This window comes from Leptonychotes weddellii, chromosome 2, assembly GCF_054177405.1.
Source record: "Leptonychotes weddellii isolate Sample4059 chromosome 2, ASM5417740v2, whole genome shotgun sequence".
Lineage (NCBI taxonomy): Eukaryota > Metazoa > Chordata > Mammalia > Carnivora > Phocidae > Leptonychotes > Leptonychotes weddellii.
In genome coordinates this window covers 49,335,823-49,362,725 of record NC_138370.1, presented here as the reverse complement: position 1 = coordinate 49,362,725, position 26,903 = coordinate 49,335,823, and the positions used below count along the sequence as shown (strand labels likewise).

At 43.0% G+C, this 26,903-nt stretch overlaps 1 long non-coding RNA gene across 2 annotated transcripts; it reads right to left on the bottom strand.

Moving 5' to 3' along the window:
- LOC115939817 (uncharacterized) lies at positions 1-26,737 on the bottom strand. Of its 2 annotated transcripts, none has more exons than XR_014142479.1 (3): positions 25,686-26,737; positions 12,977-13,474; positions 1-657 (listed from the first exon to the last, which is right to left on the bottom strand). It is a non-coding gene; the product is annotated as an uncharacterized LOC115939817 (long non-coding RNA). The 2 variants fall into 2 exon arrangements; XR_014142480.1 differs by having other exon boundaries at positions 25,723-26,737.
- Between the last annotated feature and the right edge of the window lie 166 nt (positions 26,738-26,903).

Sequence of the window (26,903 nt, the reverse complement as noted above, 5' to 3'; positions counted from 1 at the left end):
AATAAATAAATAAAATCTTTAAAAAAAAAAAAAATGAAATCTCATTTAAAAAAAAAAAAAAACTCTTTCACAACTGATGAATTCCTGAACTCTACATCTGAAACTAAGAATGCACTACATACTGGCTAATTGAATTTAAATAAAAAATATATATATTTCTAAAAAAATACCACCATCTGAGCTTTCAGCAAGTAGTAATCACTAATTACAGATATTAACAAACATAATAATGAAAAGTTTAAAATATTGCAAGAACAACCAAAACGTGACATAGAGACATGAAGTGAGCAAATGCTATTGGAAAAATGGTGCTGATAGACTTGCTTGACACAGGGTTGCCTGCCATAAGCCTTCGATTTGTAAAAAAAAAAAAAAAAACATCATCTGCAAAGCACAGTAAAGCAAAGCACAATACAATGAGATAGGCCTTTATAAATGTACCCACCATAGTTAGTATTTTTTTTAACATCTGGATGAGATGTCACATCTTCCAACAGCTAAAGTTCTTGAGCAAAAAAATCTCACCTCCGAGCTCACATTAGCTGGCTCCAAGCCCAAGTCCTGATTTTTAAGACAACCGGTGGGAGTTACGTAGGTGAGCCTGGGAAGCCGCAGCGCCTGGAGGAACACTGAGATGAACCTGATGATTCCACTACCCTAAGAAGAAAGAGGAAAGTATACATTAGATTTATAAAAGTAAAAAGCCTTCCGCTTACTTTATTCAGGAGTTCCAAAAGTAATCAAAACTTCTTAGCCAGCACTATATAAATTCTGCCTTGCATTTGTCTTTAAGTCACCAACACACTGTAGTTGACTTGAGACTGATGTATAATCTCCAGCTTTCAAGGAAGGGATTACCCCTAACTAACCACAGTCTATAGGAATCTGTTGCGTCCAGGAAAAACGGAGTGAGAGCAAAGTAGAGAAAGAGCACAGGAATGATTAGGCTGCCCCTGATTACTCAATGTTTATTTCCATCCAGCGAGATTACTTTCCCCTCAAACTGTAAAGCACTAGAAGACTTGCTGCTGGAGCCACTGTCAATTTTTCCAACCTCTTGGGAAAGCCGTTTGGCAGTGTAGATCAAGAAACATTAAAATGTTTATATCCTTTAACGCAAGATGTGAGCTACTGTGGACCGGCTCACTTGGCATAAATGCTAACTTCCCTCTTGTGGCTTTGAGCACTGTGCACGTGACCTTCTGCATTTCCAGATGCCCTGGCAGCTACGGTTCCTGGTGTGAGTTAAGTTCTGCCACTCAGATGCCTGGATTCAGAGCGGAGTTAAGAGGGCAGCAAGGCCAAGATGCAAGGCACCCACTCTGCTGGCATAGCTAAGGGCAACAGGATTTTATCACAAGCAGCTTCTTGGTTTGGGGGGTTTCTGATTCTGACAGAAGTGAAATCCGGGGACTAGAAGTTGTTTCTGGAAGCCCCATTTACTTTTACACCCATTCCAACAATTTTGGAAACCACAGAATACATAACAAAGACTTTTTGCTTAAACCAGCTAGAGGAGTTCCTGTTCTCTGTAACTGAATGCCAACCAGGCCAGGCATCAGGGTCTCCAAGAGCACCTTCAGGCTTGATGCTTCCCTAAAAGGACCCAGAGGATGCAGAAGTTGTATTCACAGTTGCCATTTATTGCAGCAAAAAAGATAAAGTCTCCAAGGGAAAAGGTGCGTGGGACAAAGTCTGGAGGAAGGCAGGCATGAGCCTCTAAGAGTCCCTTCCTAGCGGAGTCACACCGGATATGCTTAATTCATTCAGCAATGACGTGTGACAAGTGCAAAGTGTGGTCAACGAGGGAAGCTCCCCTGAGCCTGGTTGCCCCGGGTTTTTATGGGGCGGGGAGGTCAGTCACATAGACATACAGTGCCTGAATGATGGACCTCAGTAGAAGCTGCACACCCACAGGGGAAAATCAGGGGCTCGCTGTAAATCACATTGTTAGTATAAACTATCTAGAAAAACAGTTACCATGTGGCTCAAGACCCGACATGCAAAACACTTATCACTGAGAATATTCCAAGAGCTCAGTTCCCATGAGCCAGTCAGGGGCCAGTCACAAAAATGGCCCTTTCTTGGGAATGTGCCTTGTTTGAGTGACCCAGAGCTGCTGAGTTAACCCTTTCCCACCCACCAGGAACCCCACTTATGGACATTTATAGTAAACAATTACCCAAAATATGGAAGAAAGTAAAAAAAATATGAAGATTGTAATTTAAAACGGCAAAAAGCCAGGGGTAGAGGGAGAGGTTTTGTGACTGAAGGTCTCAGGATAAGAAAACAGTTATGTCAGTTATGGTTCATCTGCTTAACTAAGTTTTAGGCAACCACTAAAACATGATTATGAAGCACTATCATTCATTTTATGAAGCATTATGGTAAAATGATTATATATAATACGGAATGAAAATTCAGGGTATGAAAGTGTCCATATCCTCTAATTACAACTATGTAAAAACTGAGAAGACATCTACCAAAAAAGCAACAACCGGGTAATTTTTTTCTTTATTTTCAAAATATTCTATAACACATGGCTCTTTACTTTTATAATAAAAAAAAATTAATTTTTAATACTTCAAGCAAACTAGTCACAGTTTTGTTTTGTTTCAGTTGGATAAGCAGAGGTTCCTAAAGGCAATGGTAAAAAGATCTAGGGACAGCAAAGAGGGAAATCAAAATGAAAGTCACATCCATACCACCATAGTCAATTTGGATCTGGTCAAAAATTACATAGGTTTAATTTCCTAGGATCAGTTTATGGAGCTTCTGTGTGGAAACCATGGTGTCGCCAAGCATGGTCCACAATGAACGGAAGCGGCTGGCACATTGGGTCTTGGTGGTAATCAATATGGGTATTTCAAGTTGGCCTAAAATGGAAGTTGTCACTTGGTGTAGTTTCCTTTTGATTTAAATTTGAATATTTGTCAACTTTAGCAATTTCCTCTCCTCCATGTAAGAAAGTCTTCAATGCTTTCCATATAATACTTACACAGCATGGTATATCTTCACATTCCTTTTCAAATGCTAATTAAATCTCTAATGGGTGGAAATTATTAACTTTAGCAAAAGTAGGTTTAATTACATTTTTTGGAGAATCTAAAAGTCTTAATAAAAATCAAATATCAATGAAATTTTAACTGGTGATGTGTGTTTATTAAGGTTTTAAGTTACCCAAAATAAAAAATCACAACTCCTTTCTCCAGAACCCAATGGTAATTATGAGAATGCCATTTTTAAAAAAGGTGTCTTGATGAGCATGCCTTTACAGTTACCCTACTTTTATGCTTTAGGATTTAAAATTTCATTTATTCATTTAATTCATTTTATTCATTCAGTGAGCAAATATTTATTGAGTGTCTACTTATTCCAGGCATTCAACATACAGCAGTGAACAAAACACAGAGCCTACAATTAGGGCAAGAGTTGGTGAGGGAAGACAGACAACAAAGAAATTGAGTAATAAAGTATTTTACATAGTGGTAAGTGCTTACAGGGTGGAAGGATAGGTAATGATTGAGTGGGCGTGCTATTTTTAAAAGAGGGCTCAGTGAAGCTGGGACAGGTCACAGTTGAGCAGAAAGCAGACTGCAATGGGCCAGGCAGGTATCTGTGAGAAGCACTCCTTGCAGGGGGAGCTGGGAGGGTCAACGGCTCTGAGAAGGGACAGCGCTTGATTTGTCTGAAGAACTATAAAGACCTCAGACAGTCTAAAGACTAAACCAAGGTCCATTAGACTGCTCGGCTGCCATGACCAAGTACTGCAGACTGGTGGCTTAAGAGAAATTTATAGTCTCACAGTACAATGTCCAAGATTGAGGTGTCAGCAGGGTTGGTTTCTTCTGAGGTTTCTCTCCTTGGCATACAGATGGTCACCCTCTCCCTGTGTCTTCACCTGGCCTTTTCTCTGTATGTGGCTGTGTCCTAATTTCTTCTTCTAAGGACACCTGTCACACTGGTCATATTGGATCAGGGCCCATCTTATGACCTCATTTTAACATAATTCCCTTTATCTCCAAATACAGTCTCATTCTGAGGTACTGGGGGTTGGGACTTCAATACAAGAATTTTAGCAGGACACAATTCAGCCCCTAACAAGAGGTAAGTGGTAAAAGATAAAAAGTCAGAGAGGGGGCGCCTGGGTGGTTCAGTCGGTTGGGCGGCCAACTCTTGATTTTGGCTCAGGTCACGAGGTCCCAGGATCGAGCCCTGCATCAGGCTCTGTGCTCAGCGGGGAGTCTGCTTGAGATTCTCTCTTCCTCACCTTCCCCCTGCTCACACTTTCTCTCTCTGTAAAATAAATAAATCTTAAAAAAAAAAGTCAGAGGGATGGGAGGGTGAGGGGAGAAGATTAGGTAGGGCCTTGAGTTTGAATTATTCTGATGGAAATGGGAAGCCATTAGGGGGTTTTAATCAGGAGAACAGCATAAGCTGTGCTTGGTTTTCAAAAGGTCACTCTGACCCTAGCGTGGAAAATGGATGGGAATGGAGCAAGGGTAGAAGCTGGGAGATCACTTAGTAGTCTGGAGACAAGACCTTCTCTTTTGCTTAGGACAGTCAAGAAAGAACTCCCTGACGACAGAGCATTAAAGGGAAGTAAATGAATAAAGGGAAATTCATGGAAATACCTGAGGAAAGAGAGAAGCAAAACAATTTTTCAATAGAAATTGAATGTAGGGGCGCCTGGGTGGCTCAGTCGTTGAGCATCTGTCTGCCTTCGGCTCAGGTCATGATCCCAGGGTTCTGGGATCGAGCCCCACATCGGGCTCCCTGCGCTGCGGGAAGCCTGCTTCTCCCTCTCCCACTCCCCCTGCTTGTGTTCCCTCTCTCGCTGTGTCTCTCTCTGTCAAATAAATAAAATCTTTAAAAAAAAAAAAAAGAAAGAAAGAAATTGAATGTAAAGAGGCTACCTAATGAATTTAAGGTGAAATAAGTATTAGAGTATTCCTACTCTCACGATTTGAATATGTAACTCATTTATTAATCTTATTAGCCTGACTTGTCTAATTTGCATTTCTTTCCTATTCCTGCTTTCAGATTTTTTTATTCCCATTTTATTTCACTAATTTTGCAAGCTGTTCTGTATCTTCTTTTATTTGGAATTTATAACTGAAATTGAAAATTTAAGTACTAACTTGAAATATGGTCATAATTTCAGTAACACTTAGTGTTGAAATAGCTAGATTATCCGGATACTACAACCAAGTATTCATTAGAGTCATTGAAAAAGCAATCAAAATCAGAACTTAATGAAGCTCTTAATAATTTTATGTGTTTGGGCGCCTGGGTGGCTCAGTTGGTTAAGCGACTACCTTCGGCTCAGGTCATGATCCTGGAGTCCCGGGATCGAGTCCCGCATCGGGCTCCCTGCATGGCGGGGAGTCTGCTTCTCCCTCTGCCCCTCCCCCCTCTCATGTACTCGCTCTCTCTCATTCTCTCTCTCTCAAATAAATAAATAAATAATCTTTAAAAAAATAATAATAATAATTTTATGTTTAAGGAAGAAACTATATAAAGAGAAAATAAAAACATTTCTTACTGCACTTCAGACATATTGGAAACTGCTTTGAAAGTTCAGATCATTTGAGGCTCTCCGTGCTTATGGCATTTCAACCATCTGCCACCCTCAACTCGCAGACCTGCCACAGGGTCTTCTTTTCCAAGACTCCTTGAACCCCATCTTGGGAAGGAAGCAGCAAAATAACAGGGGTCCTAGAATTCCCTAAACACCTAAACTTCCACCCTTCCAGCAACATAATACATGGAAAATTTTGAGAGAGGAAGAAGGAAGGAGGGATGGCAAGAAGACAGGGCAAACCTGCATATATTTTGACCTAGCAATTTTAGTTCTAAGAATTTACCATAAGGAAGTATTTTAAAGATCTCATCACTGCATCTACTCATGAAAGAATGAAACAGCCTAGAGCTCTAGTCATAACAACCTTCCTTCTAGTGCCCCTACCTGGCCCTACTTCCTTCACTTGCCTAATTCCTACTCATCCTATAGGCTCAGCTTAAATTCCACTTTCTGAGAGAACACTGCCCTGACCCCCAAGGTGAGATTAGGGCATTCTGCTAGTGACTCATATAGCACCCTATCTCTCTGATTCTGTAGCACTCACCACAATAGTAAGTAATATTTGTGCAGTGCTTAGTTAATATCTGCCTGTCCTCTTCTCTTCCCAGACCACAATCTCTGTAAGGACAGAAACTATGCCCATTTTCTTCACAGCTATATCCTCAGAGTGTATCACTGTGGGGCAGATAGCATGCTCTCAATAAATATGTGTTGGCACTGGATCCACTTTAAATGGATAAATTTTATGGTATGTGAATTACATCTCAATAAAGCTTTTTCAAAAAGATGTTACCATTAACACATTAATTAAGGGGTGCCTGGGTGGCTCCAGTCGGTTAAGCATCCAACTCTTAATTTCAGCTCAGGTCATAATCTCAGGGTCATGAGATCAACTCTGGCATGGGCGTCCGGCTCTGTGCTCAGCAGGGAGTCTGCTGGAGATTCTCTCTCCCCCTCCCTCTGCTCCTCCCCCCTGCATGCTCACTCTCTCTAAAATAAATAAATAAATATTTTTTAAAAAACATAAATTAGGGGCGCCTGGGTGGCTTAGTCGTTGGGCGTCTGCTTCGGCTCAGGTCATGATCCCAGGGTCCTGGGATCGAGCCCCACATCGGGCCCCCTGCTCAGCGGGGAGCCTGCTTCTCCCTCTCCCGCTCCCCCTGCTTGTGTTCCCTCTGTCACTGTCTCTCTCTCTGTGTCAAATAAATAAATAAAATCTTTAAGAAAAAAAAACATAAATTAATTAATTAAACAAACTAATGAAAATTGCCAGACAGTGGCAAACAATGTAGATACAAAAAAGTATTTGAGCTGTATATCTATTGACATAGAAAAATCTTCAAGAAATATTATGCAAAAAGTTTTATAGAACAATTTATACAACATGATCTTGCTGTTTTTGCTTGACAAAAGGATATACCCATATATGTAACTAATATATATATATAAATATATATATAAAACCAATATTAAATGTGCCCATATTTCTAGGCACAGTTCTAAGGGTTTGTGATACCAGTGAATAAAGATCCCCAGAATGCCCTAATCTCACCTTGGGGGTCAGGGCAGTGTTCTCTCAGAAAGTGGAATTTAAGCTGAGCCTATAGGATGAGTAGGAATTAGGCAAGTGAAGGAAGTAGGGCCAGGTAGGGGCACTAGAAGGAAGGTTGTTATGACTAGAGCTCTAGGCTGTTTCATTCTTTCATGAGTAGATGCGGTGATGTGGAGCTTACATTCCAGCATGGGAGACTGGCCATAAGTAATAAACATAATAAATAAGAACATTTTACAGTATGTTAGAAGGCAAAAAGGGTCATGGGCAGGGGGGTGCAGGGGGTTGGTAGATGAGGATTTAAGAGTGCTGGGGAGAGGCATGCTGCAGTTGTTGTTTTTTTAAGATTTATTTATTAGAGAGAGAGAGAATGCAAGCGGTGGGGAGGGACAGAGGGAGAGAGAGAATCCCAAGCAGACTCTTCGGTGAGCGTGAAGCCAATGTGGGGCTCCTCCTGTGAGATCATCACCCCAGCCAAAACCAAGAGTTGACGCTCAACCGACTGAGACACCTAGGGCACCCCCATGCTGCAGTTTTAAATAGGGAGCTTAGCCTAATCCTTGGAGAAGGATTATCTGGATACTACAACCAGAGCATTAGCCAAGCGGGTATCTGACAGAGCAGCAAGCCCCCGAAGCATGTTGTAGCCTTTCCTGTCAAGGAACAGTGAGGAGACCAGTGTGGATGCTGCAAAGCAAACAAGAGGGAGTACATTAGGAGAGGAGTCTGTGGTAGCCATAGTCCCTGCTGCCACTGTGGGAACTTCAGCTTTCACTCCATGAGGAATGGGGGCCATTGCAGGAATGTCACCAAAGAGAGAGATGATCTCCTGTTTGAGAGGATGGCTCTGGCTGCTGAACTGCGCGGGAGTAGAGAGGCTGTTTAAAGGTTAGTGCAGTAATCCAGGCAAGAGAGGACGGTGGTTAAGACCCAAGAACGAGCAGAATAGGCGACTAGGAGAAGTTAGTGCCCAGATTTCCAAAGACGGAGCCAACAGGATTTCCTAATGGACTGAATGTGAGGTGTGAAGACAGGAATCAAAAACCAAAGTTTGGGGTCTAAGCAACTGGGAGATGGATTTGACAATAACAAAAATGAAAGCAGAGGATGAAGGCTGGTTTGAAAAGAAAGAATTGGAATTTAGCTTTGGATGTGTTATTTTTGAGCCGTTTACCAAACATTTGTGCTAGATTATTTTCAAATTATCATTACTGGCACCCTCTGCTGAAGTAGCTGCCCAGAAGCCAGGACTACACTTCCCAGAATCCCCTTCTCCATCAGTTAGCCAATGAGAGATGTTCCAAGTGGCTTCTGTTTGAGCTTTCTAAAAAATGCTCACCTGGGGATAGGTGCTTGTTATTCACAGTAGCTTCAGGACTTTACTGACTGTTGCCTGAAGGAGCTGGTGGGAGGATCCTGAAATCTGTGATAGCTTCCAGACCTGTGCTTGCTGCAGGCTGAAACACAAGTGACAATTTTTTGTCCTTTCTTCTAACCAATGGCCTTCTAACCATCATTTAAACTTCCAATTCATAATCAGCATGCATAGTCTTCTGTTTTCCTGACAGATAAAACATGCAAATGGAGATGGGCAGTGGGCAGTTGGAAATGTCAGTCTGGAATTTGGTGGGGAAGTTGGGGCTGGAGATGAGATTTGGGGGTCATCAGCAAATGACAGCATTTAAACCTTGAGCTTGAATGATCACCGAATGAAGAGAGAGAAAAGTTCAAGAACCAAGCCTGAAGCAAACCAACCTGGACAGGCTGCAGGAAAAAAGAGGCCATGTCGGCTGAGGAGGAACCAATGAAGCAGAAACATCCAGGCCAGCCTCACACCCCGGAAGCCAGAAGACAAAGAGCAGCAAGGAGGAGAGAATGGGCCACCCATGCCAAGTGCTGCTGACGGGTCAGTTTTTAGCTGACGGCTGAGAACTGACCCACTGGATCACATACAGTGGAGGTCACCGGTGACCTGGACAAAAGCAGTTCTGTGAAGTGGCAGAGTTTTTTTTTTAAGCCTGACTGGAGTGGGTTTTAGAAAGAATGACAGGGAAAGAATTGCACACAGCTGTGTTCGTTGTAAAAAGCCTGGTGACTTACATGAAGAGGTGGGCAAGCAATATCTCTGGGTCATGTAACTACAGGTGAGGTTTTGTCCCTTATATCTTTTTACTGATTAGCTGAAATGAACATGCACTCCTTCTCTAATAAATAAAAATAAAATTATTATCAACATCTCATCTCTCTGTTTCAACTACCAACCTGCCGTGGCCTGGGGCTGACTCTGAGTTCCAAGGGGCTCAGGTCTAAGAAAAACAAACGGTAGACACATACAAGTTCTTGGGTGTCAGTCTCAGTTCCCAGACATTGCTCCACCTTCTCTTCACCCCAACACCATCAAATGATGCACATGCTGTCTGTTGTTCCCAAACTCCAATTACTGAGCATTTTCAAATTAAATAGTACCTTGACAACTTCAAAATTCTTTTCAATAATTAAAATAAATGTTTATGGAACACTTCCCATGTAGTAGGAACTTGCTGAACACTGCATTTAAAAAGATGAACGTGATTGCCAAGGGCTTAATTTATACTGTGAGCACTGTTTATGCAGGAGAGCCAAAGATCCGTCTAACAGATACACCTGTCAACTCTACTGAGGAGAGAAGGGAAAGATGAGAAATGTCAGGCACTTGAAGGCTGTAAGACCTAAAAAGGTAAAAAAGAATCCTTGGGAAATCCAAATGTGACATTTTATAAAGAGTGTTAACCTGTTATTGGAATTAAAACGCCGAGAGATTTTTGTGAACTGCTTCTGATCCTCTGTACCCAGAAGCACTTAATTAACATTTACTGAACTAATTACCTCACTTGCTCTCCTTTACTGAAGTAGTCATAATGATTATCCCCTCTTTATAGCAAATACAAAGTTAGGTTTAATGAGTGCAGACTAATTAACATACAAGTAAAGCTAGAGAATCTTCAAATGTTTGGAGGGCCCACAGGGGCATTTCACTCCAGCCTCCAGATGATTTCTGTCATGGTAATGGTGATGTGCTCAATTTCTAGTCCCTGGGGTTGCAAAGTCCATCTGCCAAAGAAGGGGGTCTTCAAAGTACAAAAGGGAAGAAAACAAGGATAAAAAAATGGATATGACAATATAGCTGAGGTGAAAAGTCATAGTGTTAAATCTTGGTGAATCTCCTAACTACTGATAGTAGACATACAGTAAAATCTTACCAGGTTAATGAATAATAATGATGAAGCTAAGTGCTTTTCACTAATTTAATGCTTTCACCTAATTTAATGCTCAAAACAACTGGAAGCAGAATTATTAGCCCTATTTTACAAATGAGGAAACCGAGTTTCTGGATGGCCTGAGTGATGAATGACCCCAAGGCCGGCTCAGGGCCAGCCAGATGAATGGGGGCAGCTGCAAGCTGGGGTCCCACAAGGCGACACAGAAGCATTACCAGTACGTTTGTGCAAGAGTGATCAGAAAAAGAAGAGGCAGAGGAGTGCAATTCTGCAGGAGGTTTTCAGCATTTAGGGACCTCTCACCTATAGCTAGATTCTTGGCATACAAGGGCTCAAGAGAAAGAAGCCAGAATCGAACTCAGATTATGTCAAAGACTCAGAAATAGACCACTGTAGATTTATTATCAATGGTCATCAAGAGGGAAGAATCAACATGAAAGCCTCGTGGGGATGACAACTGTCAGAATGTACAGGCTTCAATAATTTGTGACAACCTAGGAAATCTCAAAAGTTGGTATGCAGAATTGCTTCATATTGTATTACACTACTATGTTGTAATGAAAAATGCCAAATTTATTTAAAATGTAAAATGAAGTGACAAATCTTGACCAGCAGGTGGCAGGCTTACCTCATGATGATGTCTTAAAAACCTTGCGGAAGGATTACAGTAAACTTTGGAATCTAGGTAATATCATTACAAAAATTCAAATATATCTCATACTTAGCAGGAATTAGGAATGCAACATGATTTAATCATACTATGTCCTGTAACTTCATGGCTAATGTTGACTAAATGTGTTCATTCAATTAACTGCAAGAACATAAGATAATACATGTAGGTATTAAGTGAATTCATCATCAAGACATTTCCACACACTAGACACAAAGTACAATGTCTAGACCATTCTAAATTATAGTGGAGGAAATGATATATTTAATTATTGATTTCCCACTAAGATATTTAATATATTCTGTCTTCCTATGTGAGGCTTGTACAATTTTATATTGCATACTCCTGTTTCACTTAATTTTTTAAAAAATGTTTAAAGTTTTCATTTATTCTACATTTAAAAGTATATTTCACATACTATTCAAAGTTAAAATGGCAAACCCCATCAGATAACCATGGTAAATTTATGCTTACTCTTAAAATATATGTTGAGTCTAGCAGAGTAAGATAACACATTTTGCTTTATTGAAAAGAATATTTCTTTCTTTACCTTATTTACATTACGACAACTTCTGGCTTCACTAACTAATGTAATAAGTTAATAAGCATGCCTTCCCCCAGAAGTCTGTTGGGCACTAAGAAGGAAAAGAGAAGTTTCCCGCCTTTGAGGAGCATATAACCATATTACAGAGACAAGACCAATGGAATCTTATGTTTCTGGGAACCTTCTAAAATTCCAAAATATATGATTGCATATACATTCCCTTCAAAAGGCTTACATTATCAAAGTGCAACACGGCAGCTGGGTTGACTTTTGAGTAAGGAATGGTCAGCTAGGCACTCCTCAACTGAGTTACTCATTAGCACCTCACACCACAGCCCGACCCTCACACATTCACGCAGCCACTCTTCAAAATTCAGGTGATTACAATTTGTATCTCAGAAAAGCTTCACAGGCCTAGGTATCCGAGTCCCCTTTACTTACAGAACCAGAAAATGTTCAATCTACAAATGCCAGGCGTCTAAGAAACGCATGGCATGATAAAAACAAAAGGGGGTGCGTACATTTCAAATGTCGGCTAAGAAAAGTCAGAAGACAGAATGGACCAAGTCACGGAAGGCTGGGGGTGCAGGTGACAAGTGCAGAGCTGGACAAGTGCGGGTGCGAATAGCTAAGGAAGATCTCCTGACAGCAATAAAGGTGAGCTGGAGCTGGGATGATGGCAGAGATTCAGAGAAAGAAGGGCCGTTTGGGTTGGGAGAGAGATATGAGAAAATATAAAAGAGCTTTAATTATTATAGAACATTTGGGAGACACTTCACCTAATTTAATTTTTAAAATCATGTGCTCTTTACTGCTCACTAATCTTCTACGAAGTTTGTATCTAATAATTAATCTTCTAGGATCCTACTGTGCTAACCCTCCATAAGCTGATTTTCTTCACGCCAACTGCACTGTTGTGGGCCAAATTGTGTCCGTCCCCCCCACCCCAAATTCATATGTTGAAGTCCTAACTTCAGTTACCTCAGAATGTGACCTTATTTGGAAACTGGGTGGTTGCAGATGCAATTACTTAAGATGAGGTCACAATGGAGTAGCGTGGTCACAATACGACTGGTGTGCTTATCAAAAGGGGACATTTGGACACAGACACACCCCAGGGAGAACACCATGTGAAGACTGGAGTGAGGCTGCCACAAGCCAGTAAACTACCAGAAGCCAGGACAGAGGGGCCTGGAACAGATCCCTCCCTAAGGCCTTCAGAGGGAGCACGGCTTGCTGACACCTTGATCTCAGACTTCTCGCCTCCAGAACTATGACACTAGTTTCTATTTAAGCCACTCAATTTGTGGTACTTTATTACAGCTACCCTAGAGCAAACTAACCACGCACATCAACCAGAATTTACTACCTTGACTCAGTGTTGTACAGGTACAAACGGATACAGTGAAATCCAGTAGGAGTATCCAGATGTAGCCGTCTATTGGAATGTCAGAGCAGGGGACAGACAAACTGTTGCAAGCAGAGGCTGTATACATCCAAAGACTCTGGGTCAAACTTCTTTTGCCAACTTGAAATCAAGTGCGGCTGCTGGTGGAGGCCCGTGAAACAGCAAAAGGGGCCGGATGAGGCTCCTCTCTGGGTTCCCATCAGGGGAGGGCGGGCCGTGCCCCTGCTCTATCAACCATCTGTTTGTTTGCCACATCAGCCGGATGCAAGGTATTCACACTGCGCTCCTTGACTCTTCTTGTTCTTGTTCTCATGGCTTATAGGTTGGCAGACAGACTACCTTGCATGGCAGAACTGGGCTTTCAGCTCCACTGCCAACCCGAAAAATGATCCAGAATGCTCCTGACCCTGATCCACACATCTACGACTCTCCACCTTTGGTGGCCGTACTGTGCTGATTCTGAAAAACAGAACAAAACAAAACAAAATAAAAAACCGTCCGTATCTCTCTGCTTTTTTGGTGACTTATTTATTAACTGACATCCCCATTTCTGAAAAGGACTTGAGGTGACTTAAAACAAAAACACCTGGCCAACATGTACATTGAAACTCTATGATCTGAAATGGACAGGGTAGCTACCCATTCCATAAAGTCTATTTTTATGGAATTGTCAGGTTTTCCCAGATACCTAGTGGAAACATATGCCCATCTGTGCTATTAGAATGATGTGTGCTTTCAAACTCTGAAATAAGTTTTATCAGCTATCATGTTGCCTTTTACACATAGCAGATAACCAAAAGTAAATTGATCAGTGGGAATGGTAGAGAGAAGGGGGGGGAAATGTTCCCATTTCTCATTCTTATTATCTGCTGATTACATTTCCCTAAAACAGACTCAGTAACACAATAAACTCATGCAGGAAAATTCACTTTGTGGAAAATGTTTTGTGTGTATTTCTAACTTGTTACTGTACATACTCTAAAGGTGACAGAACTTCTAAAAGAGACAGAAAAAACTATAAGAGCCAAATATATAACAGAAGAACAAGGAGAGGCTAAAAATAGGAGAAATAAAAATGAATTGAGTGAATCATTTTTTTCTATGAAATAAGCATTCAAGCACTACAACTCCTTACAAATTTTTTTACACAGAGAACTGCAATTCCAGAAAAGAGGCAGGGGTGGGGGATGACTGACAACATTTAAAATTTGTAACAAATGGATTTTTTAGAAAATTTTTAAAGAAAACAAACAGAATCCAAGAACTTCAGTGAGAGCAAATGATCGTAGACCTTTTCTGTAAGAGATGTTTTGAATTATCTTAAAGAGTCTCAAAATAAACAAACAAAAAACCAGAACCATTTCTTCGAAAAACGAACATATGGTACAGTTGCATTCAAAACCCAGTCCCATGCAAACCACATTCAAACTGCATGGCAACACACAGCTGCCCTCTCCCGAAAGATTAATCATTTAATTGCATCCTTACAAAAAAGAAAACTTCTCAGGCCCTCATGCTAGCAGCACATTGCATTAGCGTGACACTAACGTTGGCCGCCTCTGAAATTGTCACTCATTTGCCAGGCTGTAAGCTGATTCTTCCATATGAGGAGACATGAGTCAGCGTAAGACTATTACACTGAAGGATGACACAATGTTCTAGACAAACGTTTTCTGGAAATACATGGTCTTAGTCAGCTCTGCTTACTATAACAAAATACGATAGGCTAAGCAATTTAAACAACAGACATTTATTGCTCACAATCTGGCAGCTAGAAGTCTGAGACCTGGGTGCCAACACGGTCAGGTTCTGGTAAGAGTTTCTTCCTGGCTGCAGAAGACTGCCTTCTGGGTGTGTCCTCCCATGGCAAGGAGAAAGATCTTCTTGAGTCTCTTCTTGTAAAAAGCGCTAATCCCAGCAGGACCCTACCTTTAGGACCTAACTACTTTCTAACCCCACTCCTAACACCATCACGTTGGGGGTTAGGGTTTCAACATATGAATCTGGGGAGGACATAACTCAGTCCATAGCACACACACAGGATCTATCCAGTTCCGCTCCCCTTTTGAGGTCCTCTCTCACATAAATTACTCATCTGCGCATAGCACCCAAACCCAGCAGAACTCACCCCAGCGGGTTTTGAGCCTGTACTTTGGGCTAAGACAGTAGGGCACCTGCCACCTCAATAGCAACGGGATGCTGTGCACGTTTGTGTATAGAGCTTCTCGGCCACAGGTAAACACCATAGGCAGTCAGCACTTTTTTTTTTTTAAAGAGAAAGAAGGCATTTTTTTTTTTTTTAAAGATTTTATTTATTTATTTGACAGAGAGATAGAGAGACAGCACAAGTAGGCAGAGTGGCAGGCAGAGGGAGAGGGAGAAGCAGGCTTCCCGCTGAGCAGGGAGCCCGATGCGGGGCTCGATCCCAGGACCCTGGGATCATGACCTGAGCCGAAGGCAGCCGCTTAGCCGACTGAGCCACCCAGGCACCCCCAGTCAGCACTTTCTTACACCAGATCGCAAGCACTCGAAGGAAGGATCAGTACACACATTTTGTAAATGAGGTGGAACTCGCGTGGTAGGTAGGCTACACGGCTGGGAGGAAAGTAGCATTCGTGGCAGGCTGGCCAGAGAGGCAGGATATAGAAGACTCTTATTTCCAAGCAACTCCATCTCTGGAGGTCCAGCTACTCTGCCCCCCATCGAACACCAGGCCTGTTGGAAAGGGCCTCATTACATTCCACTTTGGGCTGGAAATGTTAAGTGTAATTAAATGAGAAGAGCACAAAGATTCGTGGAGCTCATGAACTCCATGCTCTCCATCATTCAGCTTTTATCAACAATATGCCTAGTATTAGTGCTCTTGTGACCATTGTAAAACACTGGACAGACTCCTCCAAAATCCAGAACAAGGTGAAATCAAATTCCAAACATAAATGATAGCTTGGTTTTCCTGGCATGCTGTAGTATGTTGTGATCTGAGACCAGTAATCAACCAATTAGGCCTTCATCAAACAGTCCAAACTGGATTAAAACCTGTCTGTGCAACCCCACTCCAATGTGGCCACAGCAACTCTCAAGTAATTTGACTGAATCAAAGAACTGCCACGGCCTCCCAGTGTCCCCTCACATAACAAAACCCCTACTTATAGGGCAAAGGGCAGTGGAGTCTCTGACTTCAGCATCCGATCCCTATAAGATACAGAATATATGAATCCTTATTATATTTAATCCTCATAGTATCATGCATTCCTTAGGTATTACAGTTATAAAGATTTAATATTAAGCCAGAATGGAGCCAACCCTGTGGGCAAGCAGGAACCTTTGCAAGTCTCCCCGTAGGCTCCATTCACCTGCGAATTTGATAGGTATCTTCAAAACAGATGGATCTGATGCCCAGATATTTACATAGAGAATTTCCTTTCATCCCTCCCGTTGGAAATAGGTTATATACTCAAACAGGTACGTTAAATTTTATGGTTAATGGAAGGGATTTTCTTTTTTCTTATTTAAATTCAATTAGCCACATAGAGTACATCATTAGTTTCAGATGTAGTGTTCAGTAATTTATCAGGTGCATATAATACCCAGTGCTCATCACATCACGTGCTGGAAGGCATTTTCTAGATTAAGTCTTACTATATACTAATTTTAGAACCCAGCTCTACAAGAGAAGCCACCTCCCCAAGTAGCAACTTGCTTCTAACTAAATAATCATTCTTTTTTTTTCTTAAGGCAAGCAACCATTCAAAATGAAGTCATTGCCTATTCTCCATATATCTCCTTTCCTAATATAGACTAGTTTATTTGAAAACTGTATAAGTCACTATTAAGCTCATATTTTATTCAACAGATATTTAGCAAACACCCACTATGTGCAGGATAATACCCTGGATGCAGAGCCTGTAAGAACATGAGCCGTGGCCTCTATCCTCCAGAGTTTTAACTAGTTTGGGTGGATAAGAAATGCCTGTTAAATGTAGCTTGCAGGGCACCTGGGTGGCTCAGCTGGTTAAGCGACTGCCTTCGGCTCAGGTCATGATCCTGGAGTCCTGGGATCGAGTCCCACATCGGGCTCCCTGCTCGGCGGGGAGTCTGCTTCTCCCTCTGCCCTTCCCCCCTCTCATGCTCTCTCTCTAATAAATAAATAAATAAATCTTAAAAGAAAAGTGTAGCTTGCACAATAAAACAGTTTTAATGTTGTACCAGATAAAAATGAAATCACTTCATTTGACGTTTAGGAAAATTCTTTAGACTGATTAAAAATGTAAAATTCATTATATTTTTATTGTTGCTGGTATTTATTCTTGCTGTAGGCCTGTCACTGAAAATTCATTCATCATGCTTAATGGTTTTATTAATCTTCCACTATAAATAACTCATGGGATAAGAGTCACTCTCCAATTTGTTTGATAGCTAACCAAAAAAAAAGGCACCCTAGTTCCTTTGTAAATGAACTGTCACTATAAATTATGCAATGTCCCCAAATTGAAGACAAATCTGGCATATTTATTTTGTAATAAATTAAAAATGTATGCATTAGACTTGATTTTCCCTCTTACTGCAATATTAGTTTCACTGATCCAAAATACTACATCTAATTCATTCTCAAACTCAGGAATTATATGGCTAATTTATTGTGATGACATTAAGAGCCAATCATACTGAAACTCATAAAACATTACTCAATTTACCATGCCCTCACAGGTATGCTGGTGGGCCACCTCACCTTAATGTTTAGGATGACACAGCTTGACAGTTAATGCAACAAATAAAAAATAATCTCACTCTAAACTTATCAATATGCATTTACAGATATTAAAGATAATTATTCCATTAAAAAGTCGCTTCCAGTTGATAAAGAGTACGAAGTGAAGATATACAGACCCCCTTCCTAAATTCCCATTTCCTATCACTCCATGGCCCACCTCTAGACCTTCTAAGGAACTCACAGCTCTAACCACCACTCCAGATGGAGGTGTGGCTCTGAGGGTCCTACTGGCATTTGAGGAGCTCTGAGGAAATCCCCGAGTGATCCATAGGATGCCAGATACCTTTACTAGGACTGCGTCAGGGGTAACAGTGCCTCAGCACTAAAAACCAGCAGGTCATCAGCCTATACGCTTGGTGAAGCAGAGATGATAAGAGCAAGGGGGAGAGTCATTTCAGCCCCAACACCAGGCTTCCAGCTGGTGCCACCATAGGGAATTGGGAGATTGGGGCGGGGGCGGCGGGTAGCTAAGGGAAGTGGCAGAAGACTACTAACTATATTCTTTCATCACCCTCAACCCCGATGACAGAAGACAGGGGCCAAGAAAGAGCTGGAACATGAAGCAGGACACAACGCTCCTGACCCAGGGTAACCCTGAGCACCCAGAAGACCCCCAGCACCCTGTGTTTGGACATGAGCCTCCTGGCCCCTAAGCACTGCCTGACAAGAGGGCCACTTAGACTGTGACCTTCTCCTACAGCAAGTGAGCCCCTGGTGGAGCCGGGGGCAGGCGGGGCTCTGGGGGAAGCCGGGGAGGTTGAGCAAGGGAAACCCAAGAAGGGATCTGGTAATGCAGCAGGCTCTCTGAAACTGCCAATACTACTTTCTCAGTGTGGTTTCTTAAAAACCCAAATGCCTTTGTAAGTAGATCTCACAAACTGAAAAAGGTGTGTTTTGGTACCACATGCTGGTATCAAAGAGCCAGTGATCCTTGAATTGTGTAACTTCCATGTTCCTGATTTGCCTGTCAGACCACATTTTTAATATTTTAGGTTAGACAACAACTACTATTTACAAGAAGCCTATGCCTGAGCCCGAATCGTATAAGAAATAAATCAATCCAACCACTGAAGCATGTGGTCTTTGGGAACTGTCCTGGAAGTCAGGCGAACAGGAATGGGATCTGGAGGGCTACAGCCGGGCTTGCATCTGAGAAGTCTCTCAGATTCTTCCCATAATGGCTTTGGTTCCTCATTTCCCCATTAGTCTTCTCATGAGTCTTCCCATAATATTATGAAAGGGAGGCAAGTAACACTCTCAAGAAAAATAGTGTGAGGGTAAATACGGGCAAAGATAAAAGACAGAAATCCAGATTAAGACCTTTAAAAGAAAACCACCCTAGTTCCAAAAAGAGTACACAGTGACTTCAAAATGCTGACCTTCAAGCTATAAAATGAGTGTGAGGCAGGGGGAGAAGGAGTGTGATTTTCCTATGGATGCCTGTTTTGGGGCTCTTTTGTAATACTACCATCTCCAGAAATCTCTTTGGTTCTCCTGCTCTTCAGGTACCCTGAGGAATGGGGGCCCAGTGCCAGATGAATTACAAGTTGGTAAAGGGCTAAGGGATGACAGGTAGTTCTGCTCGGAGTGAACTTATTACCTACCATGTCTCTTATGGGCAATAAGCAATAGTGGGCTTTTAATGTAATTAAATGTAATATTCATGTAACAGATTCCTAAAGATGGGCTGGGTACTCCCCTTTCAAGCTTAGTCCATTTTCAATAATTAGTCCTACAGGCCAAAGCACACACACAGAATTATAAATCACTGAAATCAATCACATCGAGACAGATGTGCAGAATCCTTTTATACTCCACTCTGTTTTCTCCCTGTCATTGCAAGCCAATGCCATTACGCTTATTAATGATTCTTAGCTGTACCTCTGATCCACCTCACCCTACATTCTATACTTGTGAGCACCAAATCATAATTTCTGCTCAGTTTAAGGAAACCGGTCCATTTAGTTCATAAATATAATCACAGAATTCTTCAAGTTTTAAGGATGGTTAATTTCAAAATTAAGCCACCTTTAAAATTCCTACAAAAGCAAAAAGGAAGACTAATTGAAATTAATAGTAGAAATGCTATTATATTTAATTAATAGCTGAAATTAGAAGAGAGAACCCGTAAACCATGATGCTGAAAAAATAGCCACAAACTATTTCTTAGAAACCTTCTTCAAAATGTTTCATGCTTTCAGCCCTATAGTGATCCACAATATTTTAGCAGCTTTCCCTTTGTGCCAGCTGACCCAAATCAGGGAGAAACATGCTGGTAACAGATCTGAAACACTTCATCAGAAAAAAAAGCAGAATCAATGTCACACAGACTGAGGCCAAAGTCTGAATGGCGTTTCAGACCAGCCAAGCGACTGATGGTATTTGTATTTTAAAACGCCTGCCTCCAAGATACTCCAACGCATAGTTCTAATACCAATATCCAGCATGTAGTTGAACAAAATTTATTGGCATCTATTACAGGCCAGAAACGGTACTAGATTAGACTGAAAAGACTACTAAAGAGAAGCTGCGAAGCTTATACATGCCTGCAAAGCAGGTGTGGTCCAAATGGGAGAGACCCTATTCCCTTAGCCATATAACCAGAGTTATCTCAAACCCCCACACTGTCCCTAAGTGAAAACAACGATCCGTAAGCACACTCATCCATGGTGGAGAATGAACCAAACACTGTGGTTCCTGTAATGACATGTAGAAATTGTATGTATTATTTGGGAGAGGGAGGGCGGGGGTCACACTAAAGGCTAGCACACAGAACTGTGTCTTTTGCGATAGGAAAGAACAGAGTTTCAATCTGTTAGAAAACTTCCTTCCTAGGGTTGGCTCAAACCACCATTGTAACATCGTCAAAAGTACATTTCAGTACCCTCTCAGCACTCACCTGTGGTGACAATTCACTTGTGGATGTCCAGAGTGTTCATGCTCCCCACTATGAAGCCTCTCAGGAAAGGGCCTGGGCTTTGGACCACAGCTTTATGGAAACCTAGCCTAGCAGAGGAGAAGGCCTCAAGAAAGGAAACCAGATCTCCATATAATGAGGGCCTTCTCAGCCTTCCAGTGTCCTTCAAATCCTACCAAATGAAAACCAGTTATTTCTACCTAGTGCCGGGCAAGCATCTTATTCTCCCCATTCTTGCCTCTGTAAGTCCCCTAAGCCCCCAAAAGAGCTTGTGCTCCCCCATCATCCACCTCATCCTCTGCCCTCCCTGCCCTAGCCACACAGAGATTTCTGGTGTTACATTTAACTATAAGCTAAAAAGAAAAAATATAGAATTTCCTTCCCTTCCCTCCCAACACAAGTATATTTACCACTCAAAAGACAGGCATGAAAATCACCAGCAGAGAAATGGGCAATTCACCTCTCCAAGTTTATTCTGGGTTTCTCACTGAGCAGATTTACCAGGTTATTCCAGCTGAGGTCACAGTGATGCTGTAGATGTTCACCTGGGCTTGAGAGCCCCTCCGGCCTGAGTGCCCCTCGGGCCTGAGCAGCATTCTGACGTTGGTACTGTGACCTCCCTGTCAAGTGTCAGGGACAAAGGACTGTCCTTGTGGGACTCTTGGAGAATATGTTGGCTTCCTGTGGATGTTCGCTTTCCCACTTGTTGGACAGTGATTTGTTTGTTTGATTACTTGGGTCCCCCAACACTGACCTCTGCCACCCTATGGTGGGAAAGTGGATGTTTGACCTTCCCTCCTTCCCAAGGAAATTATAAACTAAAACAAAACAAGCTATGTGCAAAACATAACTTTTCCAGAATCCAAGAGAGAAGGACCTGTGAAGTCAAGTTTTTACAAAGGGTTCCCTCTAGGACTCACCCCATCTCCCCGGGCAGCCTTTCCAGGGCTCTGTTCACACTTCTCTTACCAAGGGGTGCCCTCTTCTCACCTTCCTCTGCAAATATCCATCTGCCATTCAGAAAGCCCCTACACACAGGAAAAGATTCTTGGATTCATCCCTTTTCCTGCCAATAATTCATCCCTAAATGTGACTCACCGTGTGCACGGAAGCCCTGATGGGTGGGAGGCTTGTCTGCAATGGTTATTAATGTGGCAAAGTGTCCGGGAGGGCAGGGCTTTGATGCCTTCTCCCAGGGAGGGCCAGGAAGGGCGTGACCCTTTGAGCTGGAGCTTCTGCCCCACGTGAGTTGCAGGCACGCCATCTGCGCTCCTGATTATTGTCGCTGGCTAACTGGTTAGACCACACACACATGCCCACACACCTCCAAAGGACCAACACCAGTGCTCAGTCGAAACCCATAACGAGGAAGGGAGTATTTTTCTAATACTGATTCATACTTCTCAAGATGCTTCACTCTCCTTGGCCAGCGCGTCACAAGATCGTGGAGAGAAGTATTTGTTTTCTTTCATTCCTCCCCCTTGCCCCTTCCTAACTGTGTCCTTTCAGACTCCCAAGAACAAGGAAAAAGCCTAATGTAGGGTCACAAGACCTCTTACTGTCCCCTTGCAGGAAGGGGGTAAGGTCAGAACTTCCACTGTCCCACCCACCCTTTGTCAAAGGAGGCTGAATTGAGGACAGAGGTGCTGGCGAATAACACGGAGCCTACGTGGTCACTGAGTAAAAATCCTTGTGTGTTGGGCGCCTGGGTGGCTCAGTCGGTTAAGCGACTGCCTTCGGCTCAGGTCATGATCCTGGAGTCCCGGGATCGAGTCCCGCGTCGGGCTCCCTGCTCGGCAGGGAGCCTGCTTCTCCCTCTGACCCTCCCCACTCTCATGCTCTCTCTAGCTCATTCTCTCTCAAATAAATGAATAAAATCTTTAAAAAAAAAAAAAAATCCTTGTGTGCTTCAACACAGAGAAAAACAAGAAGCTCCCTTCCTAGGGGCTCTTCCATATTCTCCACACTCTAAAATAAGTCAAGGCTATTTAATCAGCACAAACATGGATGACACTTTTTGAAATGGACTGATACCCTTTCCACTCACATATATCTCTCTGCCAAAGAAAACCAATTATTGGGGCTACTCGAAGTTCTGGACTAAGAGTTACTAGTTTTCCTTTTATCCATATGATACAGAGCGATGTTTCGCAAATACAGTGTGTGAAATCCCCTTGAGGGCTTGTTAAAATTGCTGCCCTGGAGACCATTCTATCCAGGAGGTCTGGAAGGCGTTCCTCATCCCCTGGGGGGTTCTAAAGCAGGTGGTCATTCCCCTCCATAGTTAGCTTTAGGTGGTCCAGGCAGACAATAGGAGCTGGAAGAACCATAAAAATTATGTTCATTCCTAAAGGGTTAATCTGCTTTCCAGAGGTGCCATACTTTCAACAGAAAAAATAAACAAAATCTATTCTAAGGACTAACTATATAATTAGAGGATAATAACAACCCCATGGAAAAAAACACAGTGATAAAGAACAATGGAATTTGTGGATTAATTAGCAATACAATGCTGAGCTTTGTGCAGTTAGAGACTGATAATACAAGTACATCAGACTGGCTCACAACACACTTCCTGGATTTCTGAAGCTGAAGAAAATTCACTGAGTTTAAGGTCAAATCTGAGATCTTGCTTATATTACTCAAAAAAGCATAACCATTCAGCAGGTTGTATGTGATGTGGCTTTGTTCTGGTATTTTTTTCTTTGCATTCTATTTACAATACTCAGGAAGAATTTTTAAAAATTAATGAGTTTTAAATATTGTATGCGTACAAATGTCAATCATTCATTTATTAAGTAAAATATTACTGAAAACTGAAAAACAAAGATACAAAGATGATTGAAACAAGCTCTTGTTTTCACACTGCCTACAATGTAATGCAGGAGTTGAAAAAAAAATAATAAACCAAGGTTAGGTGTCAAACTGAAGAAAGTATATGGTACATAGGTGAAGTATTCACGAGAAAGTCATCTTGAGGAGATCGCAGGGGACCAAGCTTGAACTGGACCTTGAAGGCTTATCAGTTGCCAAAGGGTGAACAAGCAGAAAGAAGAAACAAAAGAACTAAAGGAACATGGAGGCATGAATTCGCATAGCAAGTAGCTCGGGTTGGCTAGGATATGGGACACTAGGGGACACTGGCTGGAGACTGATCTGGAGAGGGAGACAGGCCAGTTCATGCTTAAAATTTGGACTTTATCCTGAAGGCACTATGAATCCATACACTGAGGGCTTAGCAAATATACTAAAATATAATTTGCTTAGAAAGAAAAGTCTGAGGAGGCATGGAGACTGGATTGGAGGAAACACAGGGAGAGAGAGGACTCATCTGGAAGGGATAATGGGCCTGAGAGGGCAGTGCAGGTGGAGGGTCCATATGCAGAGATGTCTAAGGTTAGGGTGGGCAGTGCCCAGTGGCTAGCTGGATGACAGACAAAAGGCAGATGGATGAATCGAGGATAGCATCCATATTTATGGTGTGCAGAGCTGAGAAGATGGGGGTTCCAGTAACCAAGTTAGGACACATAAGTAGGAGAGTGACTACAACTCTTGAGTTGTGTTTGGGACATATAGAGCTCAAGTTTCCTAAGGGTCACAGGAATTAAGATATTGGTAGATTACATATAAGAGTCCAAACTCAGGGAGATTTGGAGAGGAATATAACGTTTGGGGCAAAGATAATACTCAAAATATTAATAACCATTAGAGACCAATGGTCAGGCATAGACACTGACCAACGAGAATAGGTGCCTGATGGACCAGAAAGAATTGCAGCAATTAACAGCTAGCAAGACACCAACTGAACACCACCTTGGTACTGACAGTCATCGGATTGGAAGAGCAGAAGGGAAAGCAGAAGGGAAGAGGCCACAGGACAGAACACTTACAATGGGGTGGTGCAAAGGAAAAGAACCTGGAGAACGAAGATGAGAAGGAACCGTCAGAAAGACAGGAAAACTAAGAAAGGTTTATGTCATAGAAGACTGGGGACCAGGAAGCTTCAGATGGGAAGGAATGGCAGTATGGACTATTAAAGAGATGTCTTACCCATCTCTTCTCCAGACAGACTATTTGTGGTGTGGATGTCTATAGGGAACAAGAGCAGTGCTCAGGAGGTACCAGGAACCATGGAGTCTCAAAGCTGAGGGATGAGGGTGACCCAGCACAAGTTAGGGTCCAGGGGGAAACACTTAAGTTCTTCCCAGGAGTGACCTTCCACTAAAGACGGTGTCTCCAATCATGCTGAAGCTGAACCGGGGCTGGATGAGAGCGAGAGGTTGAAATGAAGCCAACCTTTAGTGACGGTATCTCCCACTATCACACCAAACGTCACTAGGCAGCTGACCCATCTGCCCATTGAAACAGACAAATATCCCACTGACCTGCCTGGGCTCACTGCAAGGCTCTCTCTGGTTTCTCAAGTTTATTTACCTCAAGCCTGTAAAATCTCTTCCCTGTAATCTTTCTCCACTTCAGTCTTCTCCTCTGTGACAGAGCATTAAAAGCAAATTTCCCACACCTGCTTCAAGCCTATTTAAAATAGCATGAGAGCATTCTGCTGATTCTCTGAGAATTTGAAAAAAGGTGGACAGGAGTCGCAGTGAACACAGAATTGTTGGAAGGAAAAAAAAGTAATATAATACTGTGGAATTATTTGAAAGTGAGGACAAACATTTAATCTTTGATAAAACAAGAGAAAATTTAGGGCTCTAGTGCAAATCAAAAAAAGATTCAGGTTTCTTTAAAGATGGGCTGAAAAGTTCTTAGAGCTTAAAACGTGTTATTATTGGAGATGCCATAAAGCCAATGTTAAAATATTATTTCTAATTTTAATCTTTTAGGGAAAAATCAGGCTTTGAGTCACTTATAAGCCAGATCCCATGCACCCCCCCCCCAACACAGGCCTGGGTAGAAGCGACCTGTCCACGTGTCGAAGCTATAGCGCAACTCGAGGACCCCGCTTCCACCCGCCTCCTGACCTTCGATGTCGTGACGAGCGAGCGCAGCTACATCAACCTTGGGCAACGAGATGCAGCCGCGTGCGGCATTCTGGCACTGTCCGGAGCATGCTCAGTCGAGTCCTGACCCACTTTGCAGGTCCGAGCTCCTGGCAGGGGGTCGGAGGTGCTACTTTGTTCCGTTTGCCAAGGACCGAGAGCAGGAGGAGAGAGGCTGGGAGTTGCTTAAAGACGCCTCTCTCCTTGTCAGCAGTCCCTGACCCGGCGGCGGAACAGGCCCAGCCTGGCATAGGAGCCACCGGGAACGTCAGTGTTGAAAGTCCACCCTTCCGGGTTTTCTCAGCAACCAAAGGAGAAGAGGGCGGTACTGGAGTAAAAGGGTCGGTATGGGGGCGTGGCCACGGGGCGGCCCGAAAGGAGCCAGGGAGGAGGAGCCTGGTCCGGGCCCCAGAAATTTTCTCCCGCAAGCCTAAAAAAAGGGGGGGTGGGGGGTCGCTGCTTACGTTGCAGGACGGTGCTGCCGAAGTTCTGCAGGCGTTTTCAAAAAATCATTTTAGAATAACATAGAATAACATATCTTATTTAAAAAGCACCAGATTGTCCGTTATAGAAAACTGAGAAACTGTAACTAATCAAAAAAGAAGGAAATTAAAAATCCCTGGAACCCCACCACTCAGAAGCCACCAGTGAACATCCTGCTGTACTTTCTTGCAGCCGCTTCTGTGTGGGCTTTAGAAGTGACAGCAGAGTCACCCGGTAAGGCCTGCGAAGCTTTTGATTGCCAGGTGGCTTCACAGGTGGCCTTGGAATAGGGTAAGTCCAGAGGCTGGACGGTTAGCTCTCTCCCGAGTCCCAGGATGGAATCCTAGGAAACCTGTTCCTGGGTGTCCCTGAACAACAATGCGACACGACGCTCAGAAAAGTTGCGCTGGAAGCCCTGGGAGCGCCCTGCTCCCCAGCAATTATCAGTCACGCTGCCCAAGCGTCACAGCGTCGGAAATAAGTGCCCTCGGCTCCAGCAACACCCTAGGCGTGCTTGAGCGGAGCCCGGGGGACCGAATCCCGCCCCAGAGGCTGCGCCGGCTGAATGAGGGACTCCCGGGCACACTCAGCCCGCCCCCCTCCTCTGCGGGTGGATCCCGCGGCTCTCACAGGTTCGCCCGGCGCCGCCCGCTCCGCCCCGCGCCCGTGGCTGCTGCGAAAACCCGGCGGCGACACCCCTCCCGGCCCCGCGCCTCC